This window comes from Caretta caretta, chromosome 1 (assembly GCF_965140235.1).
Source record: "Caretta caretta isolate rCarCar2 chromosome 1, rCarCar1.hap1, whole genome shotgun sequence".
Classification (NCBI taxonomy): domain Eukaryota; kingdom Metazoa; phylum Chordata; order Testudines; family Cheloniidae; genus Caretta; species Caretta caretta.
In genome coordinates, this window is record NC_134206.1 from 25,839,261 (window position 1) to 25,849,329 (window position 10,069).

The 10,069-nt window shown below is 47.8% G+C and overlaps 1 long non-coding RNA gene across 1 annotated transcript; it reads right to left on the reverse strand.

Moving 5' to 3' along the window:
• Nucleotides 1–717: 717 nt before the first annotated feature.
• LOC142071539 (uncharacterized) lies at nt 718–6,992 on the reverse strand. Its single transcript, XR_012667629.1, has 2 exons — nt 6,126–6,992; nt 718–3,207 (listed from the first exon to the last, which is right to left on the reverse strand). It is a non-coding gene; the product is annotated as an uncharacterized LOC142071539 (long non-coding RNA).
• Between the last annotated feature and the right edge of the window lie 3,077 nt (nt 6,993–10,069).

Sequence of the window (10,069 nt, forward strand, 5' to 3'; positions counted from 1 at the left end):
TGAAGCGAGGGAGCATGCTTCCGAGTGCAGGTGGATACACACGCAATAGTTCTGCTCAAGCTAATGTGCTAAAAATATCGGTTTAGTGCAGGGTAGTATGGTTAGTAGCTTGCGATAATAACAAGTACTAAAATGTGGGGCCTCGCCTCCTCTCCCCAAAAGTGTGAAATTAACAAGTTGTATTGACGATATTTGTAATAGTTTCATGGGTTACCTAAAATGTTATGCCTTTACACACACACACATACACAGATTAGTCTCTAAGGTGCCACAAGTACTCCTTTTCTTTTTGCGAATACAGACTAACACGGCTGTTACTCTGAAATTTTTCCTTTGGAGCTTGTGTGACTTTGTTCTCAGAGATTTCGCTCAGAGATATACAGATACTATGTCAAAGTGCTAAAAAGACAAAACTCTGGTCTTTTTCCCAACAGAGAGGTAAACTGAGGTTCAGGAAAGGGGATAGAAATATTATACGCAATATTATCATGGTGCTTTTCACAACCTTGTTATAACTGCGCCTTTGTTCTATTAGCCCTGCTCATTTTTAGCTGTGTGTCTTTGTGAAAAGTCTACTGATTTGGACAGAAAACAGCCCCCCCCCCGCCCCGTATAATTTGCCAACATCTTTGTTGCCGGCACCCAGTGCCAAGAGGCTAAACAACAGCTGAAGTTGGTTCATTACCCGGTGTGCTACACCCAATAATCACAACGGGGTGGAGAAGCAGAAAAGTTTATCTGAAGCTTCAAAAAGGTACAGGGAGATTTGAATCTCAAATCCTGTACACAGAGCAGGAAGTTACACAGGCTTTTATACATCCTTTTTCCCAGCATACTTATCCAATAGCAAGCTGCCCCAAGTATCCATATAGCCAGCCAATCCAGTTCCCAGCTAGTTCCCTGATTCTCTGTATCATTTGTTAAACTATACATAAAGCTGCTTTATTCAGCATTGTTCTTCCATATCTGCCCTGTTTGGCCTTGCTTAGTTTCAGGCAGTCTGACTCCGCAGCCTATTGTTGCAGATCCTCAGCATAACTGCTGTGTGTGCCTCCAGGCGGGGGGGCCAAGGACACTTGGGCCTAGTACGCAGAGCTGCTGCGAGTGCCTCCAGGCGGGAGGGGGTCCAAGGACACCTGGGCCTAGTGCGAGGGGGCTTCATCGAGACTTGTGGTCTTCTATCCCCTCGAGTTACCTAGTGGCCATGCCCCAGTGTCCCCAACAACTCCCCCCTTTGAGAACACTCAACAACCTTGGCTCTGAGTTTTCTCACTTGGGCTACTTATTTCTTTACAATAGGACTTTGCATAAGCACTTTGTGATAGCCCTGAAGAGACTGACTTATTAACTTTTGCAAAAGGGCCCTAACACATGATACTGCACAGCATAATACCAGTAATACAAGCAATACAGGAAAGAGAAGTTTCAGTAGCAGGCTAAATAAACCACCAAGCCAAGACGACAAACCCCAGCCTGAAAACAAGGTTTGCAACCAATCGTTCTCTGGGGCAGTATAGGCAACCTGTGCTCCGGCTCGGGCATGGGCCTCAGCCTGTACCACCTTTTCATAGATCTCATAACTGCTATCATTTACATATACACAACATCGGGGCCCGACGAGGGCACAAACCCCGCCTTGGGATGCCAAGAGATAGTCCAAAGCCAGCCTGTTTTGGAGGGAAAACATCCTGAGCTGCTGTACCTCTTTATTTAATGTTTTTACTGCTGACCCTAAATCACTAACCGAGTCCTCTAACTCTAAGGCCACCTTCTCAAGTACCATCTGTAGCCTTATAGTATAGCAGCCTATGCATGCCATGGCTGGCCCGGTAAACAGTGGCGCTATTCCCAGTACAGAGCACCCTACAAGCTTCTCGGTTGTGAGGGGATTCTTCATATTGCCCTCCAATGCCTTAGTCAGTCGCCGCAGGGTCTTTTCTCGTGACTCAGCAGAGGTGTCTTGGGCATTTCTAATCTTTCCTTTGGGCAGTGTGGCAGTTATTGACAGATGAGGAACTCCATGAGCTATATAACAGCTACCTGTCCAGTTGGCTGGCAGCACCTTGTAAGCCTTTCGGCCACATACAAAATAGTGACCCTGTAGGGCCCAGTAAGGACTGTTTCTTAAGGGGATTCCTGGGATATTTAAGGCTGCTTTGGCTGCTTTTTTAAACAATTTATATGTCCCTAAGGGGGCATCTTATTTTTTTGATTGGGTACAAGTGGGGGCATTTCTAATTGTGCCGTTCAAATTACACTCGCCATAGGGACGACTACAAACCCACCATTGGCTTGCTACATTGGAGATATTAACTGGACGGCAAATTATATTTCCAAACCTTTCTTTTGTGGTACGATTATTTGTAAGAGTTTCCCTAAAAGGGGATGAACCATTACACCCACACTGCTGGCTTCCCCTTTTGGTCTTTATCCAATACCCATCAGCCCACTGTGTAATAACACAGGAGCTCTTTCCCACAGGATGCCCACAGGGATCAGACTGGTTTCAGGTAAAATATAACACTCCCTCAGTGAGTACTGCAACTGAATACTCCTGGTCCTGATAGGTGGCTTGCTGTAAAGAGGTCTTATTCCAGAATGGCGAGTCCGTTCTTTCCTGCTCTTTGGTGGTGGCTAATTCTGCTAGGGTCAAGGGCAGCATGTCAAGGGGCATTCCCATTTTGGGGGACAGTGGAGTTGGAGCACATACCCAGCAATCAGTCTAGTTTGTTAAATTAGCAACATGGTGCGCAAGCGAAACAAAGGAGTTATGCTCCCGATATGCACAGTTTGGAAATACCAATACAGAGAATAACAATGTTACCCAATTAATTATCACCAGAGTCTTCCCAACCCAGGGTCTCCAGTACCTGGGTGGGCCCATTTTAGCATTAAGGTGCCCGCTATTTGTGTCTTTTAAACAGTAGCTTTAGCCCGAGATCGTCACTAGATGAGGAGTCAGCAGGTTGGACGGTCCACTGTTCTGCTGACGAGGGGGCAGGTACTGCCTTCAGACGAGAGTGATGGATCCAGTTCTTGTGTCCCTTGATCTTTGCCGCTGTATGGGAGATCAGCAGGACGGTATAGGGTCCTTTCCACCTTTCCTGGAGAGACTCGTCTTTCCAGGTGCGAACAAGCACAGAGTCACCGGGCTGTAAGGAGTGGACGGGAGAGTCCAAGGGGAGAGGCTGGGAATCCTTGGTATACCTGTGAAGAGACAAGAGAACAGCAGACAGGGAACACATATACTGTGACAAAAAACCATTACCCAACTCCCATTCCCCTGACAGAACCGGGGTGCCATTCATAGGCCATGCCCTTCCAAACATAATTTCAAAGGGACTGAGCCCTAATCTACCCTTTGGGAGAACGCGGATACAGAGTAGGACGAGGGGCAAAGCATCAGGCCATCGCAGTGAGGCTTCTTGGCACACTTTTGAGAGATGCTGTTTAAGGGTCTGATTGGTACACTCCACTACACCACTGGCTTGCGGTCTCCAGGGCGTATGGAGTTTCCAGGGGATCTGTAAGGCATGTGAGATGCTTTGAATGATTTTTGACGTGAAGTGTGTCCTGTTGTCAGATTCCATCCACAGGGGAAGTCCAAAGCGAGGAATGATCTCCTTAACAAACTTGAGGGCCACTGTTCTGGCAGTGCAGTTACGGCATGGGAAGGCTTCTGGCCATCCGCTGAACCGATCCACTATAACAAGGAGATATTTGAACCCTTAGGTCCGGGGAAACTCAGCAAAGTCTATTTGCCACACTTGTCCGGGGCCCGGAGTGGGTTCTAGGGCAGCTGGTGGCACAGGATGTCCCGGTCGGGGGTTATTCTTTTGGCAGACTAAGCAGTCCGCTTGTACCTGGGCAGCCAGGGGTCGGAGTCTGGAAGTGATAAAATATTTTCCCATTAGTTGGATAAGTGCTTCCCTGCCAGCATGAGTGGTTTGATGTAGTTTCTGCAGCACTGGCCGGATTAGGCCCTTTGGTAAGAGGACCTTCCCTTCTGGGGAATGGAGCCATCCCTCCTTTTCCCGGAGACCGAGTTTGTCAGTTAGCTGTCTCTCCTCCCCAGAGTACTGAGGGGTTGGAAGTTCCCCTACTGATGGGATAAGGGCATGCATATGGGCGTTCTCAGTCTGAGGGGATGGCAGGGTGGCAGCATGCTTAGCCTCTCTATCTGCCTGGGCGTTACCTCTGGCCACATCTTGATCCTCCCTTTGATGGGCTTTACATTGTACCACCGCCACTTCCGAGCGGAGTTGTACGGCTTCTAGGAGCCGGAGGATTTGGGGCCCGTACTTGACTGGGGAGCCTTGGGCTGTCAGCATTCCCCTTTGCTTCCATAGGCCAGCATGAGCATGCAGCACACCAAAAGCATACTTTGAATCAGTAAAAATGTTGACCCGCTTTCCTTTTGACAGTTCAAGTGCACGGGTCAGGGCTATTAGTTCGGCAAGCTGGGCAGAGGTCCCAGCAGGCAAACCTTCAGCTTCCACAGTGTCATGGAGCGTCACAACAGCATAATCCGCCCTCCTTTGTCCATCTATTACAGTACTGCTACCATCAGTGTACCACTCATAATCTGCATTTGGGAGGGGTACATCCTTTAAATCCAGACGGCTGGAGTACTGGACATCTATGATCTCTGAACAGTCATGTTTCTGTTCCTCTGTTTCTGGCAAGAGAGTGGCTGGGTTAAGGGAGGGGCAAGGCTGTAAGGTGACTTCAGAGTTCTCTAACAGCTTAGCCTGGTACCAAGCAATCCGAGCCTGGGTGAGCCAAAGCCCTTCCTTTGCATCCAATAAGGCTCGGACTATATGGGGAGTATAGATTTGCATAACCCCTCCCAATGTTAGCTTCTCCGCTTCCTCAAGCACTAGGGCAGTAGCTGCGACCGCCCATAAACATGCCGGCCAACCCTTTGCAACCTGATCCAATTGCTTAGAAAAATAAGCCACGGGATGTCTCCATGCTCCTAACAGCTGTGTGAGCACTCCTAGGGCCACCCCCCTTCGTTCATGTACATACAACTGAAACGGCTTAGAGAGATCCGGCAGGTCCAGAGCTGGGGCTTCCATCAATTTTCTTTTCAGGATTTTAAATGCCCTGTCAGCCTCTGGAGTCCAATAGAAGGGGTCATGATCCGCTCCTTTTACACAGTCGTACAGGGGTTTAGCCCACAGTCCAAACTCTGGGATCCATATCCTGCAAAAGCCTGCCATACCCAGAAATGCCCTGAGCCGCTTACAATTACTTGGAGAGGAACTTGACAGATAGCTTCCTTTCTTTTTTTTTTCGCTTGAACGCTGACGCTCCCCTTGCCTTAGCTGTAACCTGATCCCTCTCCACCTCAGACAACAGGGTTCTCAGGAGGATATTACAGTCGTCTCAATCGGCTTGTGACTACTGAGGCACCCCTCAAAGACTGAAATAAACCTGCTTGGGTTCGTTGAGAATTCCCCAGCCTGTGTTTTAAAAGCTGCTAAGTCTATTGGATTGAATGGCACATGGGTGTAAACTTGCATAGTGGTAGCCTGACGTCCGTCTGCCCCTGGGCAAGCCACAACAGTCTCGGTAAGCAAAGGATAGAGTACCACCGAGGGGACAATCTCTGTAACCCGAGGCACCCTGCCCTTATAAGGTGGGGATGTGGGGCCGAAGGGGACACCGGCTCTGCCATTACAGTGGGGGTGGGGGTCTGGGGACTAACATTAGCTACTACCTAACCAGTCGGAGTCAAATTACAACTTTGCAGAATTACAGCTCTTTTCTATTTCTTAAAGCCATAAACACTTGTGCATACAAATATTCATTCCATTTACCCATTCACTGATAAAACAAAACTAATTGGAGGATCGTGTTGTAATTAATTGACCCTCCTGGTGGCCACCACTCCTGGTCCTCTAGTTGATATTGAGGCCAGTCAACTGTACAGAATCGTTTTAATTGGCTCTTAGTCATTGGATCCGCACCAAATACCTTCCAGTTTGCTAGAATGCACTCTAGGGGCGTACACCGTGCCCTAACCCCTGAGCTCTGTCCCTGTCCCATACCTACAGGGTAACTCTGGGTGTCCCCAGGTTCCAACAGAGCATATAATCCGGATTTTAAAAGGTTCCTACCTTATCCAAGGGACCGGTTCTTCACCGTGGCCTGCAGCTGCTCCTCCCCCATGTCTAATGGACCGGTTCTTCACCGCCGTCCACAACTGCTTCTCCACTATATGAGTGCATTGCACCGTTGTGCCCTCCGGGGTCGATCAAATCGCGTCTCCTCCGAGGCCCCCGATGAACTCACCGGTGCGCGCTGGGCGTCGGTTCTCGCCGCAATCCTTGACCTCCAGGAAGGGTCCGGGCAAGGCTAAATTGCAGCCTCATTGCCCACCCAGGGACGCCAAAAGCTGTTGCCGGCACCCAGTGCCAAGAGGCTAAACAACAGCTGAAGTTGGTTCGTTACCCGGTGTGCTACACCCAATAATCACAACGGGGTGGAGAAGCAGAAAAGTTTATTTGAAGCTTCAAAAAGGTACAGGGAGATTTGAATCTCAAATCCTGTACACAGAGCAGGAAGTTACACAGGCTTTTATACATCCTTTTTCCCAGCATACTTATCCAATAGCAAGCTGCCCCAAGTATCCATATAGCCAGCCAATCCAGTTCCCAGCTAGTTCCCTGATTCTCTGTATCATTTGTTAAACTATACATAAAGCTGCTTTATTCAGCATTGTTCTTCCATATCTGCCCTGTTTGGCCTTGCTTAGTTTCAGGCAGTCTGACTCCGCAGCATATTGTTGCAGATCCTCAGCATAACTGCTGTGTGTGCCTCCAGGCGGGGGGGCCAAGGACACTTGGGCCTAGTACACAGAGCTGCTGCGAGTGCCTCCAGGCGGGAGGGGGTCCAAGGACACCTGGGCCTAGTGCGAGGGGGCTTCATCGAGACTTGTGGTCTTCCATCCCCTCGAGTTACCTAGTGGCCATGCCCCAGTGTCCCCAACATCTTGATTTCAGCTATTCAAACCATTCTTTTCCGGGTATTGTCAAGGAAATACAGATACACAGCTCACATTTAAAGCAAAATAGGATCTCTAACACCATCCTGAATCTTATTTTCACCCCAAAGTCTCAGGATTTTGCAAACCTGGGCAACTCTACTCCTACAGTTGTACTTACGCGTGATAAGTACTATTTAATCTGCTGAGGACCTCAGGGCTACTTATATGTAAACCTGCATGGCACGATCTTCCAAAGGGAATCTTCATATCAAGCATGTGCAAAATTGAGCTGCCACATTTTTAACTTGCAACTGGAGAGAGAGCACCTTTCTTTTCTGTCCCTTTTGCCCCCCTTCCTCCTACTCAGCACCTGATTGGTGGTAGATGCCAGTCAAACACACAGAATTAATGCTGAGCCCTGGCAGAGTTTGAGCCAATGAGCAGATGGGGGGAGGGACTGAGGACCAGCCCAGGAAGATTGAAACAGGAAGCAGAAGGACCCCTGAGCTAGGGCAGAGACACTTGCTTGGAGGACAGACAGCTGCTGGCAAAAGGGGATCGGCCTGGAGCTGAGACTATGTCACTGACACATCATGGATTCACCAAGGGAAGGTCATGCCTGACTAATCTAATCGCCTTTTATGATGAGATTACTGGTTCTGTGGATGAAGGGAAAGCAGTGGATGTATTGTTTCTTGACTTTAGCAAAGCTTTTGACACGGTCTCCCACAGTATTCTTGTCAGCAAGTTAAGGAAGTATGGGCTGGATGAATGCACTACAAGGTGGGTAGAAAGCTGGCTAGATTGTCGGGCTCAATGGGTAGTGATCAATGGCTCCATATCTAGTTGGCAGCCGGTATCAAGTGGAGTGCCCCAAGGGTCGGTCCTGGGGCCGGTTTTGTTCAATATCTTCATAAATGATCTGGAGGATGGTGTGGATTGCACTCTCAGCAAATTTGCGGATGATACTAAACTGGGAGGAGTGGTAGATATGCTGGAGGGGAGGGATAGGATACAGAAAGACCTAGACAAATTGGAGGATTGGGCCAAAAGAAATCTGATGAGGTTCAATAAGGATAAGTGCAGGGTCCTGCACTTAGGACGGAAGAACCCAATGCACAGCTACAGACTAGGGACCGAATGGCTAGGCAGCAGTTCTGCGGAAAAGGACCTAGGGGTGACAGTGGACGAGAAGCTGGATATGAGTCAGCAGTGTGCCCTTGTTGCCAAGAAGGCCAATGGCATTTTGGGATGTATAAGTAGGGGCATAGCGAGCAGATCGAGGGACGTGATCGTTCCCCTCTATTCGACATTGGTGAGGCCTCATCTGGAGTACTGTGTCCAGTTTTGGGCCCCACACTTCAAGAAGGATGTGGATAAATTGGAGAGAGTCCAGCGAAGGGCAACAAAAATGATTGGGGGACTGGAACACATGAGTTATGAGGAGAGGATGAGGGAGCTGGGATTGTTTAGCCTGCAGAAGAGAAGAATGAGGGGGGATTTGATAGCTGCTTTCAACTACCTGAAAGGGGGTTCCAAAGAGGATGGCTCTAGACTGTTCTCAATGGTAGCAGATGACAGAACGAGGAGTAATGGTCTCAAGTTGCAGTGGGGGAGGTTTAGATTGGATATTAGGAAAAACTTTTTCACTAAGAGGGTGGTGAAACACTGGAATGCGTTACCTAGGGAGGTGGTATAATCTCCTTCCTTAGAGGTTTTTAAGGTCAGGCTTGACAAAGCCCTGGCTGGGATGATTTAACTGGGAATTGGTCCTGCTTTGAGCAGGGAGTTGGACTAGATGACCTTCTGGGGTCCCTTCCAACCCTGATATTCTATGATTCTATGATTCTATGATCATGCTGAGCTCACATGGCAAACCAGCCCCAGACCATAGCGTACAGACAGGTGGACTGACCCAAGGGGATTGCACTGCTTCGGGGCAGAGAGTCTGTGCGCATCCAGCCATATGGGGAGAGCTGTTTTGCTGTATGTTGTGCTGCGGTGAGGGAGCCTGGATAACCCCTGCTAGAGATCCTGATCTGGGTGTGCTCCTGGCTTTGCCTGGGTTGGGTAAGAGTGTTGTGCTTGTCCCAGGGATTAACTCTGATTTCCCCATGTCCCTTGCAGAAGGGAGAGTTGGTGTTTGTGCAGAGGTGCATGGATAGGACCTGGGACCCTCTCCAGATCCTGGGAATCCTTACCACCACCACCTACCACCATTAGAATCATTGTTCATTTTTAAACATGTATATATTTAACAAACTGTGTAACTGTCCAAATATATCGGAGGCAACTAAACATGTACCATACAGAAAATGTTCTTGCATAAACATTAATTTATCACAAATTACTTGTTATATTTACTGCCTTCAAAGAGCCACCAAATGGATTTCGTTTGTTAAACACTGCATTTATTTTGTACCAGCATAATCACCAGCACTTAAGCTATTAGTGCTATTTTTATCTGGCTCTTGGTCTGTTGTAAAATGTTAGTAAATCTGGCTTAAAGAGCCTTATTTTTATACTATTAGGAACAATCAGTCAGACCAACATGGCTCATTTCAGACAGTTCCACTCTTCGATCACCCACAGTCATTTTGAAATATTTTACTATTTAGTGTCTCAAGTTCTAAATTCCTAACAGTACGACACAGCAATTGTCAAGATGTCTCTCTGGGTGTCTTGTCATTTTGGATTCCTTGCCAAATCAATTATTTGTCTTGTGATTGAGGCTCTGACAGTTCAAGGGGAACTTCATTACAAACCCTACTTGGGAACCTCAATTGTTATTTTAATATTGATTCTAGAGAACAAAGTAGTTTCATACAAAGATACCCCCACATGCGATGACATCATTATATTTCTGTTCTGGTTCAATGATGCTTCTTATGGAGGAAATCTATAATACATATTGGCAATCACAGAACCATGTTATGCTGCCTTTTCTTTAATACAAATCTATATTGCTGTCTGCCACAGTTAATCCACATTTCAATAGAGCCGTCTTCTGAATAGCAACACACTGACACCCTTTTATTAATAAGTAGGCAGATTTCCTTGGTCCCAGTAAATTAG